Source organism: Pelodiscus sinensis, chromosome 1 (genome assembly GCF_049634645.1).
Source record: "Pelodiscus sinensis isolate JC-2024 chromosome 1, ASM4963464v1, whole genome shotgun sequence".
Classification (NCBI taxonomy): Eukaryota; Metazoa; Chordata; order Testudines; family Trionychidae; genus Pelodiscus; species Pelodiscus sinensis.
In genome coordinates, this window is record NC_134711.1 from 61,370,886 (window position 1) to 61,393,802 (window position 22,917).

At 45.5% G+C, this 22,917-nt stretch overlaps 1 long non-coding RNA gene across 4 annotated transcripts in view; it reads left to right on the plus strand.

The window, feature by feature from the left end:
* Positions 1 to 22,917, plus strand: part of LOC142829753 (uncharacterized) — a 126,014-nt gene that overhangs the window by 1,455 nt on the left and 101,642 nt on the right. The gene's annotated exons all lie outside the window — the stretch shown is intronic.

The following is a 22,917-nucleotide window of genomic DNA, read 5'->3' on the forward strand; positions in this document are numbered from 1 at the left end:
CTATTTAATTAGCATATTATGCCTCACTAAACTGTGTCTGGATATATGAACGTTGCTCATCACCTCTCTTGTCATATGAAAGAAAGAGAAGAATCAGCAGATAAATGTTTTTGTCCAGGGCAGTTATGCAAAACAGTTTTAGGTTTCTCAATCCTTTCTCAGTTAAACACTTGGTATGTGACTTGTGGCGTGAGCAGTTCTTTGTTATTATTCAGCAGAGGTAAGTGATACATACTGCTAGTGAGCAACTGATTTACATTAAAAAATATACATGTATAACAATAGTGTGTCAAATAAATATAACTTTTGCCCTGTGACCAAATTAGATAGATTGGGAACTATCAAATTTGCTTATTAGGCAGTTAAGGGACTCATCCAGCTGTAATTTACAACCCTTTTAAATAACCCACTTAATCTCTGTGTGGCATTATTTCTGATTTGCACCAGTGTGAGACTAGGTGCCCACCTTCAACAAAGTTCTGTATTCCAAGTTGTCCAAATGGTTCACAGCCAACATGAACAAAAGGCAACTTCAGCAACTCAAAGTGCATATATTCTACAAAACTGCTGCTCAGCCACTTGATCTCTAGCATTCTGGATACATTTCTAAATTAATCAACAAAAACTTTACATATCCATTTCTGGAAAAGAAATCTAAAACCTGACTGTTTGTTTGAGAACAGGGACTTAGAAATTGGGGTAAAGCATAGAACGGTAGCTCTAAACTGTCCATCTCTGGGATTCTCCCCTAAATATATCCTTCCTTCTCCCCTGTTGTGTGCACATGCACACACACATGCTGCTGTTTCAGACAAAGCTCAAAGGTAAGTTTCAGACATTTGCTTACCAAATGCACATACTTGTCCACCAAATGCCCACTCTCCCCACCTCTAATATCATCAATTCACAGACGCTTACCTTCCTTTCTTCCCTCCCCCCCCCCGTATCCACCTCCTGTTCTGCAATGTGATTTGTCCTTTTCATATGTGTTCATTTTTTTAATTGTATCCTTTGGTATATATGGTTGTGACTATTTTCTTCCACTATTTGATCTGTGGAAGTGGGTCTGGCCCACGAAAGCTCATCATCTAATAAACCATCTTGTTAGTCTTTAAAGTGCTACATTGTCCTGTATTATACTTGTCCTAAGTATACTGTGTAATGTATAATCACAACGTGTTTAGCATTATGCAAAGATAAATCTGAACTCTATTCCCCTCAATTCAGGATTCAAACAACTTGTTCTTATCAGGGTTAGTGGACCAAACTGTCAGCTGTCTGAAGCCAGGAAAAAAGTAAATGTGGCATTGTTCACAAGATAATACTTACAGAACCCTTGGAATCAGCTGAGAAAATCACCACCTTTAAAAAAAGTTAGGCATTAGCTAAGAGTATTTATACTTTCTGAGTAATGAGATAACTTGGGCTACAAATTTACCTAACTCCTAACTCACAAATTATTTTCACATTTGAACTTACTTTATAGTGCAAGAACTTTTCAGGAAAATCCCTAGGTTTCTTTGAAGATGCACATGGAAACTTATATGGTGAAACATGGAGGTGGGAAGATAATTCAAAACAACTGAAATGTCAGCCATAGAGATTTTCAGAAAGTTTTGTTCACTCCAAACAAATGTTTTCATATAAAAATAGCCTATCTTTAATAATCACTGTTATTGAAAAGGCACCTCAAGGAAACATGTTGCCACATGGAAATGAAAAGCAATCTAATGTCAACATTAGAGCTCATTCATAATTCGGTATTAAAAGCCTATGCAATTTTCATGAACTATGTCTTTCTGCATAATCATGAATGCCGAATATTGTCATGGCTTTCCAGGAATTTTCAACCTCAGCACAGAGGAAAGAAAATCCTTCTTAAATCACCAAGCAGAAATAACAATAATAACTCTAAATTTAAAATAAACATTTCTGGAACATGTTTTTTAAACATTTTTTAAAAGGGGCCGTAGTCTAACAGCAATTCTACTTGCCATATGATACAGAGGCTTTGATTGTGCGTATAATTACAAACCCTTGCTTTGGAGAGAACCGAGGACAAACAAGGTCATTAGTAAAGGATCTGCTTACTAACACCCAGATTTGGCAAATTATCCCTTCAGAGTGATCTAACCTGAGCCACATCAATTTTTTTTTCTCCAAATCACCAGCTTTGTAACTGGAAGTTGCTCTCATTACCATAGCATGCTGTCATTTGCTACTTCGTTTTTAGTGCTAAATTCTCTCTGTAGCATAACACTACACGTCTATCTGTATCTAAGAGGCTGAAAGGCAAATGGGAACTTCTGAGGCCCATCTTCCTGTGAATGTTGGCTTCTCTGCCACAAGTTCCTGGGATTCTTTGTGCATTTCTACATAGCAATTAAACATCTGTGGCTCAGCTGACTCAGGCTGTGGGGTTGGAAAATTGTACCTGTGTAGACATTCTGGCTGGTGCTGGAACCTGTAGTCTATGGAGGGGCAGGCTCTAAAGCCTGGCATCCTGTCTGATCCCAAGGCATGCTGACCGGGAACGGGGAACAATGGGGGCAGTTGCCCTGGGGCCCATTACTTCAAAAGGGGCAAGCCCCCCGGCCACTCCTGTGGTAGTGGCCAATAGCCGTTGGGCTCCTTAAATTGCCAGCAGAATGCTTGGTGGTGTATTCTGGGCGGTGTTGAAGGCTGGCTGCCACAGCCCCAGCCCTTCCACTCTTGGCTCCACTCCTTCCAGGAGCATAGAGCCGGCACCTCCACTTTGCCCAGGGGTCTGGTAACTTGGTCTGCTCTCCTGCTGATCTCCAACATCTTCACGGCAATTTCATAGCCCCACAGCCTGAGCTCTAGTCAGCAGGTGTGTAATTGCTGTTTAGACATACCCAGATAGGCCTGAAATGACTAGCACAGCTGCTGTTTGCCATGCAATTTCCTTTTTATTTGTCATTGTTTAAATTGAAACAAAATGCTGCTCAAAAAGAAAAATAATTTTGTTTTTGTTGTTATATTCTCATTAATGACCCCTTGGATTTTTTTTTCCTAGACAAAATTAGCAGAATACTGCTTCTGTGGCATGAATTTAAAATGTTGGGAAAAATCATGCAAATGCGGTGTGAGCTTTTTCAGTACAGCTTCTAATCCTTCCTATTATTTGACCCAGTACAGGGCAATCGAGCACTTATTTGCAATTTACAATACAACTCACACTACATTCATCATGTCCTGAAGCCTTCCGTTTCCTTTTACCGAAGATATGAAAGTCTGTGATTCAAAGAGTTCCATTCAGCTTACACTGCATGTGGAAAATTAGACAGCATTACCTATATAGGGTCTAAGGGTAGGTCTACACTACCACAACAGGGTAGCTGCACCAATGAAGATGTGGTATGCTGATGTGAAAGCACTCTCCTGTTGGCAGTGGGGGGGCTGACAGAATTCTCAGGCCCCCGGGCAAGATGTGTGTGTAGGAGGTTTGGGGACCAGCCCTCAGTGCCAGCAGGATCATGCCATGTACCCCTCCCCCGCCAAGCATGCCCTCAGACCCTCTCGGAGCATGTCCTGCAGTGTGGAGGTGGTGATTTAAAGGATGCGAGACGCTAGTCGCTGCAGTAGGAACGGTGGCAGCAGCAACCAGGTGCTCTAGGCCTTTTTGTATTGCTGTGCCCCAGAGCAGTTGACCCTGCCCCAGGGGCGGACTGGTCCAGTGGGATATCGGGAATTTCCCGGTGAGCCATCCTCCGAATGGACCGTAATAGCCACCGTAAAGCTTCTAATACCATGCTCATCAACTTGACGATCATGATCGACTAGTCGATCGCAAGATGTTCAGAGGCCTCCCCCTCCAATTTTCCCACACCTCCAAGAAGCCCCACTACCTACCTCCAGCGACAATGGAGGTAGTGTCAGCTTCCTGCGGGGTGGACGGAAGTCCAGCAGCTGCACGCCACTTCCAGGGGTTCCAGAAGTACAGAGGCTGCTCCCCTCCCCCAGGTCTGTGGTGTGCAGGGAACTGGTGTGGTGTGGCGTGGCGTGGCGGAGTCCCCAAAAGAGGCATGGGCTTTCCCTCCTCGGTGGAGGGCGGGGGGGGGGGGGAGGGAGTTGCATGCCGGGGCTTTCCCTCCTCTGCAGGGCATAGGGGGGAGTCATCCTTGGAGGAGGCCTGTGCCAGGGCTTCCCTCCTCTGCGGGGGCAGGGAGAAGTCCCAGGAAGAGGTGGGTGCAGAGGACTCCCTGGCACCCTGTCCCCTGCTGCAGAACCCTGCCCTCTGCCCCCCCAGCACCCTGTCTCCTGCTCCCCGCTTCCTCTGTCTCCCTCTGGCACCCTGTCCCCCACCGGCACCCTGTCCCCACCCCAGCACCCTGTCCCCTGCCCCCACTGGCACCCTGTCTGCTGCCCCAGAACCCACTAGCACTCTTCCCTAGTACCATGTCCCCTGTTCCTACCAGTACAGTTGGGGCCACATTAGTGAGGCTTGGGGGGGTCTTGGAGGAGGTTTTTTTGCTTCTCACTTCAGTGGCCCCAATTGACTTTTCTGAGTCAGTGACCCCTGATTAAAAAACAGGTTCCCTGTCCTTCTTATAAATAAAGACAATGCAGAAACTTTTTGTGTTTGACATAGTATTTTATTTAAAAATGAAGCCTGGCCAACAAACCCCCATATGGCCGCAGCATCATAACACTCCTACACCCCACCCCCAAGACCCTAGATCTGAGCCTATCATACACTGGAACCCCCTGCCCTGAGCCCCTGACATACTCCAGCCCAAATTCCTGCACTCTCACATCTATAAGCTTGTGGCTTACTTAGTACCACAACCCTCCATCTGACCCCCACACTCCCCAGCCTGGAGCCCCCTCCCTGAGCCAGGGTCCCCTTCTCCACCTGCTCCTGCATCCAAATTTCCTCCCAGAGCTTGCACCTCTTACCCCCAATTCCCTCATTCCCACCCCAGAGTCCACATATCCTGTCTCAAGCCAGTGAGGGTACAACTAGACTGCAGGAGTTTTTCCAGGATTCCAGAGATATCCCAGAAGAACTCTTCCGTGTCCATGGATGCATTTGTTCTTCCACTTTTTTTAGTGGAAGAGCACACATACTCTTTCGGCAAGCCCTTGTATTCCGCGTTCCACGAGGAATAAGGGGGCTTCCGAAAGAAGGGTTTTTTCTGACATTTGGTCCTGTCTAGACAGGCCAAATGTTGGAAAAACCTTTTCCTACAAAAGAATTGAAAGAAAAGCAGCAGTGTAGAGTGTATAAGGGCTGGGGATAGCAAGTGATGGAGAGGAGGGGTATGTCTACCCCTATTCCTCGTGGAATGAGGAGTAACGGTAGTTCGAACTAGGAAGGCTAGTTCGAACTACCTAGTTCGTGCTGCGTGTAGCCGCGTGGCACGGGGTTCGAACGAGCGGGGATTTAAAAATGGCGGCGCCCCGCTTATGCAAATGAAGCCCGGGAAATTCAAATCCTGGGCTTCATTTGCAATTGCGGTATGCCTACATTATCCCGCTAGTTCGAACTAGTGGGGTAGTGTAGACATACCCGAGGAGAATAAAGAGGGCGGGGCTTCAAGGCAGGGGTGGGGTCTTGGGGAAAGGATGGGGTGGTAGATCTTGGCTTGTTCTGACATTTAAAAAGTGATCTTGGATGTAAAAAGGTTGGAGACCACTGTTCTAATACCAAAAAATCTATAATACCAAAATTCAAAATGTTGCAGAATAAATCCGAGGCGGCTGAGGCTGTGTGTGTATGTGTGTGTGGTCGGGTGTGGGCCGCTGCACTGACTCGGCCTTTGTTTCTTTGGCGCCAAAGTGAATGACATTGCATTACGGTTGAAACCAACGGAACGGATGTGTGATGTGCAATGAGCGATGGTGCATGACAGCAATGTGTAGGCCTGCTTTGTGCACCGGTGGAATCGGTGATGGAGTCGCTCAAGTCTTGACCGCCGAGTAGAGAGTATGCAGTTGTTGGATGAGTTCTGTTATCGTTTGTCATTGTGGTGTGTGGTTTTCCGTAACTGACAATAAATAACAGTGCGAGTACGGCGTAAACGAACAAAGATAGTATGTGTGAAAAAGTCGGCTGTTCTCCCATTTCCTGGGCCTATTTTGATTGCCAGTCCGCCCCTGCCCTGCTCCCATCAATGGACCTTCCTCTTGGAATAATTGTTCCACCTCCATGAGAAGTGGAAACTATGTTGACGGGAGAGCAACACTTGGTGATGCAGTGCTGGTGTTAACAGTGCTCAGGTGGATGTAACCTGTGTCAAGCTGGGCAGTTCTTTTTCACCTCGCTGAGTAACATAAGCTACACTGACCTACGTGGTTGTGTAGACCTGCCTTATATTTGATTTCTCTACCTCAGTGCAGCTGGGAGCTTCTGAGAAGATATTTCTCTGCAAGATTTCCCACCAGCTGATAATTTACAGGAAAGGGTTCTTAGCTAAATCCCAATCCATGTGTTTAAACAATAAATGTGCCATTCAGCATTCTTAAGTGAGCAACTTCATTTTGAAGAATGATCCCTTTTTATTGACTGTCAAGAGTTCTTATATGGGAGCCTTTACTACAGAGTGTAAGGACTATTCTGGTGAAGAGCACCACTGAAGTCTCTGGTTACTCATGACAAAAAGGGTTATATTTAGTCATAGATTTTGGCCCAAAATTGAAAAGAGATAGTGAAATTTCAAGATTAGCCTATGGCGTGAGACTAATTTATATCGGAAATGCATTTTCTATGACCTAACCACCAATAGAGATCGTAAAGATTGGTGCCTCTCAGACTTGTAGAAGGCAGAGCTTTTTGACACCTTTCTTCCTGTCTGTCTTCCATCATACACTGTCGGGTCCAAAAATAGTGTCCCTTTCATGATTTGGCAGATAAGATACATGTCTGCTGGGTATACGCTCAGTCAAGCTGGCTCTGCCCCAAATTTGTAACACTCAACCAATATGTGGTAAAAACATATTGTAAGAATAGCCATACTGGGTCAGACCAAAGGTCTATTCAGCCAAACATCTTGCCTTCCGACAGTGGGCAATACCAGGTGCCCCAGAGGAAACCAACAGAACAGGCAATCACCAAGGCTACGTCTAGACTGGCATGATTTTCCAGAAATGCTTTTAACGGAAAAGTTTTCCATTAAAAGCATTTTTGGAAAAGAGCGTCTAGATTGGCACGGACGCTTTTCCGCAAAAGCACTTTTTTGCGGAAAAGCGTCTGTGCCAATTTAGACGCGCTTTTCTGCAAAAAAGCTCCGATTGCCATTTCCGCGATCAGGGCTTTTTTGCGGAAAACAAATCTGAGCTGTCTACACTGGCCCTTTTGCGCAAAAGGGATTTTTGCCCGAAAAGGAGCAGCATAGTATTTCCGCAAAAAGCACTGATTTCTTACAGTAGGAAGTCAGTGCTTTTGCGGAAATTCAAGCGTCCAGTGTAGACAGCTGGCAAGTTTTTCCGGAAAAGCGGCTGATTTTCCGGAAAAACTGGCCAGTCTAGACACAGCCCAAGTGATCCCTCCCCCGACACCCACTCCCAGCTTCTGACAAACAGAGGCTACGGACACCATCCCTGCCCATCCTGACTAATAGCCACTGATGGACCTCTCCTCCATGAATGTATCTAGTTTTTTTTTGAATCCTGTTAAAAGTCCTGGTCTTCAAAACATCCTCTGGCAATGAATTCCACAGGCATTGTGATATTTACCTAGCTTCAGCCATTTGTACCCAACTGGTAAAGCTAGAGTCCAGCAAACAGTGCACCTCCTCCAAGTACAGTAGTGACAAAAGGAGGGATGAAGGGTACCACCCTGAAAGGTGGAGAGAGCAGTAGAACTGAACAATGCAAAAAGCAGTCTTTCAAAATCCCATTGGTGTGCAGCTACATGCAAATCAAAAGCTGTGCTGTCAGCTACAGCACTGCTGAATCCTCTGCTGGCCTAACTTTCTTCCAGGCTCAATGAACACTTACTTGTTTGAAGATAGGACTCCCCTCACCTGATTCCCTGTCTTATGCTTGCAGGAAAGTAACATTCTGCTTCATGACTGAGCGAAGTTCTATAAAAATTTGTCCCACTGAATTTATATCCATTCTTTAAAGCTAATCAGATGTAATGGATCATAAGACTTCAACTTTAGAAGTCAGACAAGAGAAACAAAGAGGTCAATCATATTCTAAGGTGGTGGAAAGCTGTCTATATGCCCTAGTTGCTTAAGAACTGCATTTAGAATGACAACCACCCATGAACCATTTAAGACAAACAAAAAACCTCTAGTGTTTGCAAAGATTCCCAGCAAAATAGGCTTGTGCCAGGTGGTCCTTTGGTAGCAGTTTTATCTAGCTAGGACAGCAAGAATCTGCTTAAAAGGCAAGATGGTTACTAAATACTGGGGATAGGATAATTGCTTGCAGCTCTGCAATGCCTGGAGCGAGGACAGGGCTGCATACAAACTTTTGAGGTTAGAGAGATGGGATGAAATCCTGTGTTCACTAAAGTCAATGACAAGATTTCCATGAACTTCAACAGAGCCAAGGGTTCACTTCATGTTACTTTTCAGAAGAGTTGCTTTTCTAATACAACTCAAGGTTCTCATTATGCAATTTTGAGCTAAGAAGGAAAGAGAAATAGTACTTCAATCAACTGACAGCATCTAGGAAACAGCTCTAGAGCCTGATTCCCCATTGCCTTGCACCTGGGGCAGTGCAAAGTGTGTGGGAAATGCCACCATATAGAAATGGTACAAACTCTGCATAGACCTCTTTTTACAGTCTCTTGGGAAATGGTACAGAGTGCAGGGCAATGATGAATTAGGCCTAAGGATTTCAAGACATTATATGGCTGCAGATGTTCTTTCAAATTCCTGGGGCTGGGTTCTTTTGGGGCCTGATCCTGCAAGATAAGAACCACTCTGAGGAGGCTGTGCGCCCTTTGACTCCCACTGACTCCTGTTAAGCATGTCTCGAAGAGACCTGTTTTATGCAAGGCTTGCTGCGTAGAACTCTGAACACAACTCCACATTTGTAAACTTTCTGAAGCAGGACTATTAATCACCAAAGGTCAGACCAATGCCAACACTGTATCCACTTTACAGCTCTGGAATCTGGGCGTCATGTTTTTTTTAAGTAATGGCTGGCTTATGCTAGAGAATCAAAGAACCAAAACACATTGCCCTATGTTGGAACTGTTTTTATCAATTAATATATTTATTCCAGATGGCAGATGTTTAAGCTAACTCAACTGTACAATACCTTGCAAAGGTGTATGAGGGCCCTTGCTGGCAGTACTGAAGGAGAGCTATCAATAATAATGCAGAAAAGGCAGACATGTTCAATAAATATATCTGTATTTGGGGGGGAAAACAGACAATCTAGTATGTGGTGACAGCACACTTTCCAGACTAGTAGTATGTCAGGAGGATGGTAAACAGCAGCTAGCAAAATTAGACATTTTTAAATCAGCAGGTTCAGACAATTTGCATTTTTAAAGGAATTGTCTGAGGAGCAGTGTTCCCTCTAATTTTTCCCACCTGTGTGGGGAATGAATTTTGTCAAGGGCACCAATATAGAGGTAATGTGCGAAGCTGGGAGCTAGGACAGGAGCAGAGCCGGGGGTGGGGCATTGACTGGGTGGCTCTCCTTCTCTGGCCCATCAGAGGTCTGATCTGGACTGCTGTGTCCTTCTGAATATTCCTCTGTGCCCTCCTCCTCCCCAGTTTCAGGACCTCTGATTTAGGAATTATGTGGGAGAGTTTTATAGCCTGTGTTATGCAGGAGGTCAAACTAGATGCTCACAATGGTCCCTTCAGGCTTTGGAATCTATGACTCAATGAAATAAGTGGGAGTTTTGCCATTATTTTCAAAGGGAGTAAGATCAGGGACTTTACTACTTATCTTGAGGGTACTGTTTCAGAGCGATTACACACTCTGAGTCACACCAACGTGAAGAGTTGAAGACATTCTAAAATCTTTTCCCACATCCTTGTCTCAAGCAGTTTTACAAGTAGATTAAAAACACATTTATTTTCACATAATTAATATGAAAAGGTTGCACAGAAAAAATATTCTTTCCTTACTTCCATTTGATGAAGTGGCTTTTACCCACAAAAGTTTATGCCCTAATAAATCTGTTAGGGTATGTCTACACTACCCTCCTAGTTCGAACTAGGAGGGTAATGTAGGCATACCGCACTTGCAAATGAAGCCCGGGATTTGAATTTCCCGGGCTTCATTTGCATAAGCGGGGAGCCGCCATTTTTAAATCCCCGCTGGTTCGAACCCCGTGCAGCGCGGCTACACGGGGCACAAACTAGGTAGTTCGAACTAGGCTTCCTAGTTTGAACTACCGTTACTCCTCATTTCACGAGAAGTAACGGTAGTTCAAACTAGGAAGCCTAGTTCGAACTACCTAGTTCATGCCCCGTGTAGCCGCGCTGCACGGGGTTCGAACCAGCGGGGATTTAAAAATGGTGGCTCCCCGCTTATACAAAGGAAGCCCGGGAAATTCAAATCCCGGGCTTCATTTGCAAGTGCGGTATGCCTACATTACCCCGCTAGTTCGAACTAGCAGGGTAGTGTAGACATACCCTTAGTCTTTAAGGTATCACAAGACTCCTCGATGTTTTTGCAGATACAGACTGACACAGCTACCCCTCTGAAACTTTTCACCATGCAAGGCACTGCATTTAGCCAGACGAAATGGAAATCCATCAACTTCATGAAGAAACTCGCACAGATACAAATCAACATGATCCTCCTCTCCAAATGCAAAGTGATGAACATTATACCCAATGGACTAAAAGTGAAAAACTCATTCTAGTCAACATACTACACAAACTATAGAGAGCGATTGTGCCATACACTTCCAAAGAAACAGCTAATCAGCATCCTACGGAACAAACAGGAGAAGATCAATAATGATCTCTCAAATCTAGAGATTCTCATAAAAAAACCCAAGATTTCACACAAACTTCCACATGGTTGAACATTACAAAAACAAAACAAGCCATTTACAATGCTCACTTTACTTTCCTACAGAAGAAAAAGGACAATGAACTATCTCAACTCCTACAGGCCACAGAGAGCTACAACTATGGTACCTTCAACACATCAACAACATTGTTAATCTATCCAACCGCACACTTAGCTTGGCAGAGGTGGCTGTCATATCTTGGGGACTCTCTTTCTACCTCAGGACCCTCATACACATGATACAGTTCTGCAGTGACTTGGAAGCCTATTTTCTCCACCTCTGACTCAAGGGCTATTTCCAACACACCACTGAACATTGCACTGACCTACAGGATCCCTCCTGCCAACACTGCATGAAAAAACAATTTTATGTGAACTCCTCCTGATGGTCAAAAAGACAGTCTGGAGTTCTACGCTGACTGCTTCCACAAACATGCAGAGGTTGATATCGTGAACAAACAACAGCATGTTCTCCATAACCTCAGCCATGCAGAACGCAACACTATGCCCAGCCTCAGAAACAACTCTGACATTATAATCAACAAGGCGGATGAAAGGGGTTCTGTAGTCATCATGAATAGGTTAGATTATGAACAGGAGGCTGCCAGGAAACTCTTCAAAACCTCATTCTACAGGCCTCTTTTCTCTCATTCCACTGAGGAATACCAAATGAATTGACACCATCACTCAAGAAACACCCTGCAATAGCACAGGACTAAATCTACACAGACACACCCTCTAGAGCAGGGGTGAGCAAAAGGGCCTCCACGGGCTGGATCTGGCCCACCAAGCAGATGGATCTGGCCCACGGAGGCCCTACTGTTCCCCCACCCCCAAATGAATTAGGGCCTGTAGGTAGGGGAGCTCCTGAAGCCTTCTCTGCTCTGCCCCTACCCTGCAAGCAGCGTGCAGTGGAGAAGACTTCGGGTGCTCCCCCACCCCCAGGCCTTAATTGGAAGGGGGGGCGGGTGCATAAAGCTTCCTCCCATCCGGTGAGCAGCACACATCACTTAGACGCATTGCGCGCTGCTTGAAGGGACGAGGGGGGAGAGCGGAGGAGGCTTCGCGTGCTCCCCCGCCCCCAGGCCAATCAGGGCCTGGAGGCGGGGGAGCTGCATGAAGCTTCCTTTGCCCTGCCCCGGCCCTGTGAGTAGCCCGCAGCACTTCAAAATTCCATGTGCTCCTCACAGGGGGAAAGGAGGCTTCGGGCACTCCCCTGTCCCCAGGCCGTGATTGGCCTGACGGTAGGGGAGCGTGCCAAGCCTCTTCCAGGGCATGGGCGCCTAATGGGATGGGGGGCAAAGACCAATCACGGTCTGAGGGTGGGGTAGCCCTGCCCCTTCCTGTTTAGGCCCCGCCCCTTCTGGGGTGGCCCCCGGGCAAAAATTATTGCCCACCTCTGCCCTAGAGCCCAACCAGAAGTATACTATCTGCTACCCAAGATCTATAAACCTAGAAATCTTGGACACCCCATCAACTCAGGCACTGGTACCCTTTCAGACTATCCAACTATATGGACTCTGAACTCAGATCCTATGCTACCAGCATAGCTATCCTCAAGACATCACTGACTTCTGGAGGAAACTGCAGAGCATCGGTAATCTTCCTGAAAACACGATCCTGGCTACGGTGGATGTAGAAGCTCTTTACACCAATGTTCCTCATGAGGATGGCCTACAAGCTGTCAGAAACAGTATCCTTGATGATGCCACAGCACACCTGGTGGCTGAGCTATGTGACTTTGTCCTCACCCATAACCATTTCCATTTGGATACAATTTATACCTTCAAGTCAGCAGCACTGCTATGGGCACCCGCATGGCCCCACAATAAGCCAACATTTTTATGGCTGACTTAGAATGTTTCCTCAGCTCTCGTCTCTTAGCATCCCTCCTCTACTTGTGCTACATTGATGACATCTTCATCATATGGACCCATGGGAAGGAGGGTCTTGAAGAATTCCACTGGGATTTCAACATTTTCCACCCCACCATCAACCTCAGTCTGGATCAGCCCACACAAGAGATCCATTTCTTGGACACTACACTACAAATAAATGCTGGTCACATAAACAACACCCCATACCAGAAACCTACTGATTGCTATTCTTACCTACATGCCTCTGGCTTCCATCCAGGACACATCACACCATCTGTTGTCTACAGGCCCTAATCTGCTTCAATCCCACAGACAGAAACAAAGAACTACAGGATCTTTATCAAGCATTCTTAAAACTAAAATACCCACCTGGGGAAGTGAAGAAACAGATTGACAGAGCCAGACAAGTACCCAGAAGCCACCTACTTCAGAACAGGCCCAAAAAAGAAAATAACAAAACACCACTGGTCATCACCTACAACCCCCAGCTAAAACCCCTCCAGTGCATCATCGACAATCTACAACTTATTCTGGAAACCAATCTCTCACTCTCACAGGGAGTGAGAGACTTCTGGGAGACAGGCCAGTCCCTCATCTACAGACAGCTCCCCGCACTCCAACCTGAAGCAAATACTCACCAGCAGCCACACAACACACCACAGAAACACCCAGGAACCTACCCCTGAAACAAATACCATTGTCAAATTTGTCCACATATCAATACAAGTGGCATCCTCACAGGACCTAACTACATGAACCACATCATCAGGGGCTCATGCATCTGCACATCCACTAATATGATCTATGCCATCAAGTGCCAGCAATGCCCTTCTGCCACGTATATTGGCCAAACTGAACAGTCTCTGTGCCAAAGAACAAATGGACACAAATTAGACATCAGGAATGGTAATATACATAAGCCTAAGGGGAACATTTTAATCTCCCTCGACATTCAATAATGAATTTAAAAATAGACCTCCTTCTGTAAAAGAATTTAAACCCCCAAAGGAATTGGAATTCATCTGCAGATTCAATACAATCAATTTAGGACTGAATAAGGATCTTAACTGGTTAACACACTACAAAGACAATTTCCCCTTTCTTCATAGCCACATTTTCATGTCAAATGCTGTGAATGAGTCTCTTCTATCCTGGCTTTATTAGCCTCATTTACACAAGTGTCCTCTTTCTTTTGTTGTCCTGATATATACCCATGCCTCAGTGAATTCCACTCCAGTTCATCTGATGTAGTGGGTTTTTACCCATCAAAGCTTATGCCCGAATAAATCTGTTAGTCTCTAAGGGTACATCTAGACTAGGTTCTTTTTTTGAAAGGAGATATGCAAATTTGGTGCTAATTTGCATATCTTCTTCTGATTGCTTTCTCGAAAGCATTTTTTTCTAAAGTGAAAGTAGTCTGAACACGGGGTTTTTTTTTGGAAAAAAAAACCTTTTTTGAAAAAACTGCTCTTCCTTAAAAAAAAAAGAGGTTTATGTGGTTTTTTGAAAAAGGTTTTTTTTCCCAAAAAACCGTGTCCAGACTACTTTCACTTTAGAAAAAAAAATGCTTTCGAAAAAGCGATCAGAAGAAGATATGCAAATTAGCACCTAATTTGCATATCTCCTTTCAAAAAAAGAACGTAGTCTAGATGTACCCTAAGGTGCTACAGGACTCCTCCTTCTTTTTGGTGGTGCCCAGAATGCCCAGAGCCTGCACCCCTCCCCCTTGTAAACTCCCACTCACCTGCCTAAGTAGCCTCTGGAGGAAGTGGGAGTCTCTGGGCACTGCTGCCAGCCTGCTGCCCCCAAACGCTCCCCCCTGTGCAGCTCCCAGACCTGCCTGCCACCCACGGGCAACTTAAAACACCCCAGGGGCCCTTACTGCCATCCTTGGCCACACCTCATAGCTGCTGGTTTGTGCGTCCCTGTGGCCTGGGGGAAGAGAGTTTCTATGCACTGCTCCAGCAGAGTGATGTAGGCTTAGGGGAGCATAGGGAAGTGGGCCAGGGTGCGCCACTTCCTGCCACTGTGGTGAAACAGAGCACGCTGGCTGGGAGATGGCAGCAGTGTGGAGCAGTCTGCTGTATGCAAGCCCACTGATGGGGGAGGCAAAGGAAGCAGTTGCCCTGGGACCTGGGGGTTCAAAGGAGTCCAGGCCTCTTGGCCAATGCAGTTGCATTACTGGCAGCCAGGAACCCCCAGGCCTCTTTGAATCGCTCCCTGAGCACTGCTCCGTGCACTCCATGCTCCTCTGAGGGTGGGAGTGCTAGTGCTGTGGTCTGCCTGAGTCTCAGGCCTTCCAGGGGCATGGAGCCAGCCCCCTCTTCCCCACACACACCTTGCCTGGGTGTTTGTAGAAGCCGTTGGCCCCTCTGTGTGTGTCACTTCGCTTCCTGTGGATCCTGTCACCATGGTGAGTGCAGGGGGGCTGACTTCTGCTGCGGCCCCATTATGGGCACCTCAGGTTACCCCCCAGGCCAACCTAGGCCTTGCAGCTAACATCGGTATGGGAGACCATTCTGTCCATAGGATGGTTGGGACTAGTGGCAGCCCCCGTCAATACAGGCGAACTAGGCAGTCGCCTAGGGTGCCAAGATAAACAGCTGTTGAGGACTTTGGAGGCGGGGGCACCAATCGCGCACCGATCACGTGTTTTACCTAAGGCGCCAGTTGCTGGCAGCTCGTCTAGGGTCGCTCCTGGTTGGGCAAGCCACTGCAGAGTCCCCAAAACGTGAAGTTGGAGGCAGCTGGCCTGAACTGCCTATGGACAGGATGGCTCTGCCCCAAGGTCAGTCAGTTAATGAAAAGAGAATTCAGAATCCCTGACTCCCAGCTCGCTGCTCTGATTACTAGAGTAGCTCCACCATGTGCCTGTTCAGGTGCACAGTGTAATACAGACCCATCAGGATTTAAGTCACTCTCTTACATCATAAAGGCTATTTAAACAAATGTTATATATGCTATATCATAAGTGAATAAAATGTGATATCTTTGGGCCCAGGCCTGCAAACACTCACAGCAGCAATGTAGGATTATTCACGGGAGTAAGTTAAGGGCTTAAATGTCTGCGGGACTGTGCCCTGAGTTATCTTCTCTCCTGTGCTTTTTGGTTGGTTGGTTTGTTTTGCTGGCCTGTTTTGTGGTGTTTCAAAAAGCAAGCAAATGAGAACAATCCAAAGGGTCTGTTATGCAGCTGCTCTTTCTGTGAAGGGCTAGATGGAATGTTTCCTAAAGGGCATCGTCATAGCCAGCCAGTTTTTACAATTAACAAAGGTATTTGGTGACAAGAAATCTATAGGGTTTGGTTTTTTTTTTTTAAAGTGAATGCATTCACTGTGGGTGGCTTAAATTAACAAGGGCTTTAGGGAGGGGGGCTATCAAGTATCATTCCTACCAGTGTATCACAGTCTGTCGGTTAACAGCGTTTAAATTCCTGCTTTGTCTACTGCAGGCCCCAGCCAGTCCCTCCTGGAACGAAAAGGCCCTGTTTCTTATCAAAATGTATTGAAAGCTCAGCACTCAGTCATAACCAAAACATGGTGAGGGATGCCTTTACACCTTGTTGTCTGTAACCTTTCCTTGGACTGTTTCTCGCCCTTTGCATTGCCTACCGGTCTTCTCCATTTGACATCAACTATCTGCAGGGCACATTAGCAGATCACTGGGGTACTAAGTCTATGGGGAGACTGTCACAACACATTCTCTGAGTCCAGAATTCATGTGTATCTAGTTTCCATAACCCAGATGTGGAAATATGTACTTTTAGAGTACCTCAGATATCAGGAAAGGAGTAAAGAAAAGGAGGGGGCAGTGGGAAAGTAGTAATATTGGAAACACCTCGTAAATCCATGGAGACAGCGACTCTGAAAACTGCAGGCTTAAGGAGTATTGGAAAACACACAAGGGTCAGCTGTAAAGTGGGCACTATTGTAGAGTATGAAGCACTTGTGTTTGTGTGTGTGTGTGTGTGTGTGTGTGTAAATCCAAGCATGCAAAATGGTCCAAAACACATTCAAGGACTTTACTAGATGGGCCGTTACCGTGCTTATTTCACATGAGTTTAGTATTTCATGTTAATAGGTTTGACATTTCCAGACATCAGCTAATACCAGTTACCATTCTATAAATGAGACCATGCCTTTCCCCACACATTAAAGACAAATCCACCAAAGCCTGCTCCCAACTGTCGCCTGGATTTTCCCAGTAACTGTTTCTTTCAAGTGAAAGACTGATGTTGTTCTAATCACAAGGGCCACAGTCTCTATTTCCAACTCTGGTTTAGACAGATCCTGAGCTGAAGAATTTAGAGCTTCCTGAGTCTGAGAACAAAGGGAATTAAAAAAAGAAGAAGAAAAAGTAACTATTGATTGAGGAAAAAATCATGCTTAGGAAAAAAAAATCCCCATCTAGTTTAACCCACTTGTGTGTCCTTCAAACATGTAAGGGCTGCACTCTATTCCACAGCAATATTTAAAAGGGAGAGAATGAAATGACTCCCCACAGAAGACATAAAGAGTTGTTTTAGACATTTTTTTTCCACTTCAGGTACCTATATTAAGTTGAGCAGTTCAAATATGAAGCAACGGTGAGCCTGTGTACTACCACATGGATGTAAAAGAGCAGAGATGTCTCGGCCTTATAGTGATAGAAATGTAGCCGTGTTAGTCTGGTGTAGCTGAAACAAAATACAGGACAGTGTAGCACTTTAAAGACTAACAAGATGGTTTATTAGGTGATGAGCTTTCGTGGGCCAGACCCACTTCCTCTGATCAAATAGTGGAAGAAAATTGTCACAACTGCATATACCAAAGGATACAATTAAAAAAAATGAACACATATGAAAAGGACAAATCAAATTTCAGAACAGAAGGGGGATGGGGGGAGGAGGTAAATATCTGTGAGCTAATGATATTAGAGGTGATAAGTGGGGAAGCTATCTTTGTAATGGGTAAGATAATTAGATTCTTTATTCAGACTCAGGTGTAAAGTATCGAATTTAAGCATGCATGAGAGTTCAGAAGATTCTCTTTCAAGTGCAGTCTTAACAGGCTTTTACCTCCCCCCCTCCCCCTTCTGTTCTAAAATTTGATTTGTGCTTTTCATATGTGTTCATTTTTTTAAATTGTATCCTTTGGTATATATGGTTGTGACAATTTTCTTCCACTATTTGATCTGAGGAAGTGGGTCTGGCCCACGAAAGCTCATCACCTAATAAACCATCTTGTTATTCTTTAAAGTGCTACACAGTCCTGTATTTTGTTTTGGCCTTACAGGCTATGTCTACACTGCGGAGCTATTTTGGGATACTTCCGGTATCCTTAAATAGCTATTCCGCATCTTTTGAGCAAGCCTGTTATTTTGAAACAAAATGGACTTGCTATTCTGATGTCCCTGTAAACCTCGTTACACAAGGAGTAAGGGTGGTTTTGGAATAACACTCTATTTTGAAATGTTAGAAATAAGCTATTTCGAAATTAACTCGAAATAAGCTACACAATTTGCATAGCTCAAATTATGTGGCTTATTTCAAGCTAAGGGTGCAGTAGAGATACACCCATAATGAATGACTATTGAGAAATATCAGTGACCCCTCCTTCCCCCGCCTCTGGAAACTGTTTAATCTGAGTGACCCAAGGACCTCTATATTCCAACTGGCCGAAGGCACTGGGATGTGTAAAAGATACAAGGGAATCACTGTGTGTTGTCTAGTTCACCAAAAAATATGTAAGGTGTTTACAGAAAGCCTGTGTCACAATTGTCATCATAATCTTTGAAGGATGACCATCATAATCAGAGAAGAGCAACAAGAATGATTAAAAGTCTAGAGAACATGACCTATGAGGGAAGGCTGAAAGAATTGGGCTTGTTTAGTTTAGAAAAGAGAAGAAGGGGGGACATGATAGCAGTTTTCAGGTATCTAAAAGGGTGTCATAAGGAGGAGGGAGAAAACTTGTCCATCTTGGCCTCTGAGGCTAGAACAAGAAGCAATGGGCTTAAACTGCAGCAAGGGAGGTTTAGGTTGGACATTAGGAAAAAGTTCCTAACTGTCAGGGTAGTCAAACACTGGAATAAATTGCCCAGGGAGGTTGTGGAATCCCCATCTCTGGAGCTATTTAAGAGTAGGTTAGATAAAAGTCTATCAGGGATGGTCTAGACACTATTTGGTCTTGCCATGGGGACAGGGGACTGGACTCGATGACCTCTCGAGGTTCCTTCCAGTCCTAGTATTCTATGATTCTATGTGTGTGGATAATCTGGGAGGAAATTTGTATATATGCTGGAAATTATATTTCTAAGGAATTCTAGTTAAAGATAGGTCACCCGGAGGTAGTGTGCCATAAAGCAGGTCCCACCAGACAAGAAACTGGAAAAACTTACCTCCCCAGCCAATTTGTGTATTGTGTGTCTTATAATGGACATTAATTTGCATACTGAGTTGAATGTTAACGAAGTGGATGCCTGGTGCTTCCAGAGAAGAAATTAACAGAAAGACATGAATATCAGGGGTGCGGGGTGGTTGCAGGTAAAGAAAAAAGGGCTTGTTTAATATATTCAGTAGTGGATTAATAAATCCTGGCTTCCTTCTTCTGGGACTGACAAGCTGCCAGCAAGTATACTCTCGTGAAAGGAAGGTCCCAGCCATCCTGGCTGAAAAATGCTGTGAAAAAGACTTTGGGGAAGCAGCACCTTCTTATACAACAGGTTGTCTTGTTAATCAAGTTTATCCTCTAGAATATGTGTTATGGTTTTATTTCATATGTAACTGTGATGGGGTAAGCCTCCCACGCACTAGATCAGAAGGGGTTAACTCCACTCTGAGGGTAAGGGAGACCACACCCTCTGTAGACTGCTGGACATGCACCCGCTGCCTGGGGATAAGAGGGCTCCACAGGGAGTTGGGGTGGACCACCAGAGGGGAAGGAGGTCAGGCGAGCGCTCCTGAACAGCCCCTGCAGTCACTCCAGCTGGGGCACCAGCCACCGCAGCTGCCTCCAGAGCTGCACCAGCCACCACAGCCGCCCTGGAATGGCACCAGCTATCACAGCCGCCGCCACAGCCGCCCCAGAAGCCGTGCCAACCACCGCAGCACCAGCGCCAGTTAGGGAGGTGGCCGGACTGGCACAGCCCGCTGGTGCAGCACACGGAGGATGGCGGGCAGTGGGGGTAGGAAGTGGCCCAGGGCGGAGGATTGTTCTCCAGGAGCTCGGCGTGTTCTGGCCGGCACCCCCCTGAGCAGGCAGCGGGAGCATTCGGTGCCAACAGGGCCCTGGGCTGGGACCCGGTGGAGTGAGAGGGCCCGGGTCCCCCTCCTTCCCCATCCCACCATAATCCAGCTCCCTAGATTTTGGGGAAGCTTACCTGTGATCTAGGCTGGATGCCCGTTTACACCCTGAGGCGTGGGGCTGTGTTTGTGACTAGGCCTAGGGGGCGTAGTTACCCTACTAGGGGAGTACTAGCTTTGTACCCATAGGGGTGTACTAGCTTTGTGACTAGGCCGAGAGGCTGTATTGATCCTAATAGGGGTGAATTAGAGTGGTACCCAGGTCCGAGGGGCCATATTGACTCTAATGGGAGGTAGCCCAATTTGAGAACTAAGCACGAGAGGCTGAGCTAGTCCTGGCATTAGGGGCTGTACTGTGTGGGGTGCAAGAAGGGGGTGCACAGGACACAAGGGCATCCCATGATAGTAACCTTTTGTTCCCAATATTTCTGTTTGCTAGAATTTGAATATCTGTTCTTTGGTAAACGCATTTATTTTCGTTATAAAGACATTTGAGTGCTATATGATAAGTAGAGGTAGGGGCTAAGGTGTACCTAGCAACCTGCGATGTACAGATCCTTTAGGAAGAGGAGGTCTGGTAATTTTGTGACTACCCAGTGGATAAGGAGCTGGATACTCCACCTGGCTTGGATGACCTGGGGATTGGTGTCTGTAGTGAATGCATCTAATTAGTCATGCTTTGCATCTGGCAAGGTGAGTAGCTAATTGGCTCTCAGCTGGCAGAATGGAGCTAAGCCATAAGTAGATTGGAGAGGAGACAGGTCTGTAGCTGAGAGAAGCCCCACTACAGGCAAGTAGCAAAGTGTATAACACTGCTGGGTACCCCTAGGCCCTATAAGGAAGGGTTGTTGAGAATTATTATTGGATCACCATTCCCCAGGAGAAGTGTGATCTTCAGCATTTGATCACAGCTCACGGCACTCACTGGGCTCAGAATTTCCACAATGAAGACCAGGGCTCTATACTTTTAGGGAAGGGCTTGTGCTTTAGTGTCACTAAAAGGAGACGGTTCATATTATGTAACCATCTGTAGAAATAATGAAAACAATTTTCTTACCCTGGCTTATGTGCTGGGAAAGCCCATTCTGTGAGGTGGGCTGTCTGTCAATATTCAACTTGTCAGCTTGTGGCCTCATCTTAATTCTTGGCCGAAGTGTGTAGTAATGGGGTCACACATACCAGTAATTATGGTCACAGTTGATTGAAGTATGATTGAGTTTGCATTGCTAATGCTACCACAATAAACAGATATTAGGTACGCACAATATTCTTCCAGACCAAAAGATTACACCATGGGGAGTTAAGGAATGGAGAACTTGTTCCACCCTGAAATTCCTTCCTCGACCTAGCAACCAGACAAACACACTGTACTCCATTCTTCCGTTTACTTTCCATGTTATTCTCTGCTCGCCTCTTAGCCTCAAAGCAAAATGTATTAAATACTGTGGAAGTACTGGCCCAGAATGCTTCACAGACTGAGATTCTAGTTGCTTTATCTTACTTGCTAATTAATGCATAGCACATTAGTGGCGTAAAATACAGGAAATGGAGGTGAAAGGAACAGAGATGGAGCATAAGGAGAAGAGAACAGCAGAGAGAGCAGCAAGGAGGAATCACTTGTCCTTTTCAACCAGCCTCCCCATAACTTACTTTTGCAAGTAACGGACAGCCCATCATCTCAAGCATTGGCACCATTTCATCAGGATTTTCTTGCTATTTTGACCCTCTCTTCAGACCCTGTGCTACCAGCACTCCTAGCTATCTTCAAGACATCACTGATCTCCTGAGAAAGCTACAGAGCATCAATAATCTTCCTGAAAACACCATCATGGACACCATGGATATAGAAGCTCTTTATACTGTACCAACATTCCACATGATGATAGATTGCTAGCTGTCCGGAATGCTAACCCTGATGACGCCACTGCACACTTGGTAGCTGAGCTATGTGACTTTGTCCTCACCCACAATTATTTCCAATTTGGGGACAATTTATTTCTTTAAGTCAGTGGCACTGCTATGGGTAGCTGCCTCGCCCCACAATATGCCAACATTTTTACGGCTGACCTAGTGCATGACAGCCCTGCTTCCACCATTGCTCTTTAGCATCTTGTTTAGATCCACAAGCAGCTTGGCTGACAGCTTTGCAGAGCCCACCCTCTGTTACAACATTTGAAAGTCCATTTTTGCAATGTTGTTCTGCACTTACCTCATATTTATTCATGAGAAATTAGCTTGTTAACTTCTGTGCATTTAAAATAAGAGCATGTTTCTCATTACATAGCATAATAGGATGTGTTTCGAAAAGGCACGTTTTAACTCAACCAAAAGTTAGGGTCTTGATGCAGGAACCATTTGAGAAAAGTCTGTTGCCTGTGTTTGGTCCTCTCAGGCCTTAAAATCTACATAGTAACGTTCATCCAGATAAATCTCAAAGTGCTTTGCAAGCAGATGGAATGTAGCTGCCCACGTTAGAACATACTAGGAGACGGAGGGCCACATACCTAATGTTATAAAAAGAGGCAGAGGATTTTTAATTTTAAGTTTCATTTGAGAGATGGCATCTGCAGGAGAACGGTGACCACTAAGACTAGGCTGGAGCACTTCTTCAGTGCTCACTCCGAGGGAACCTCAATACCTACTGAATCATCAGCCCTGTGTCATCATGCAGCAATTATACTTTGCCTAGAAATCACTCACCCACATAGTGAACCCAAAGTCCTCAAATGAAAGAAGCATTTTTATTAGATCTAATTGGTGTGGCAAGCTTTGCATCCAGTGAGATTAGGGCTAATGAGA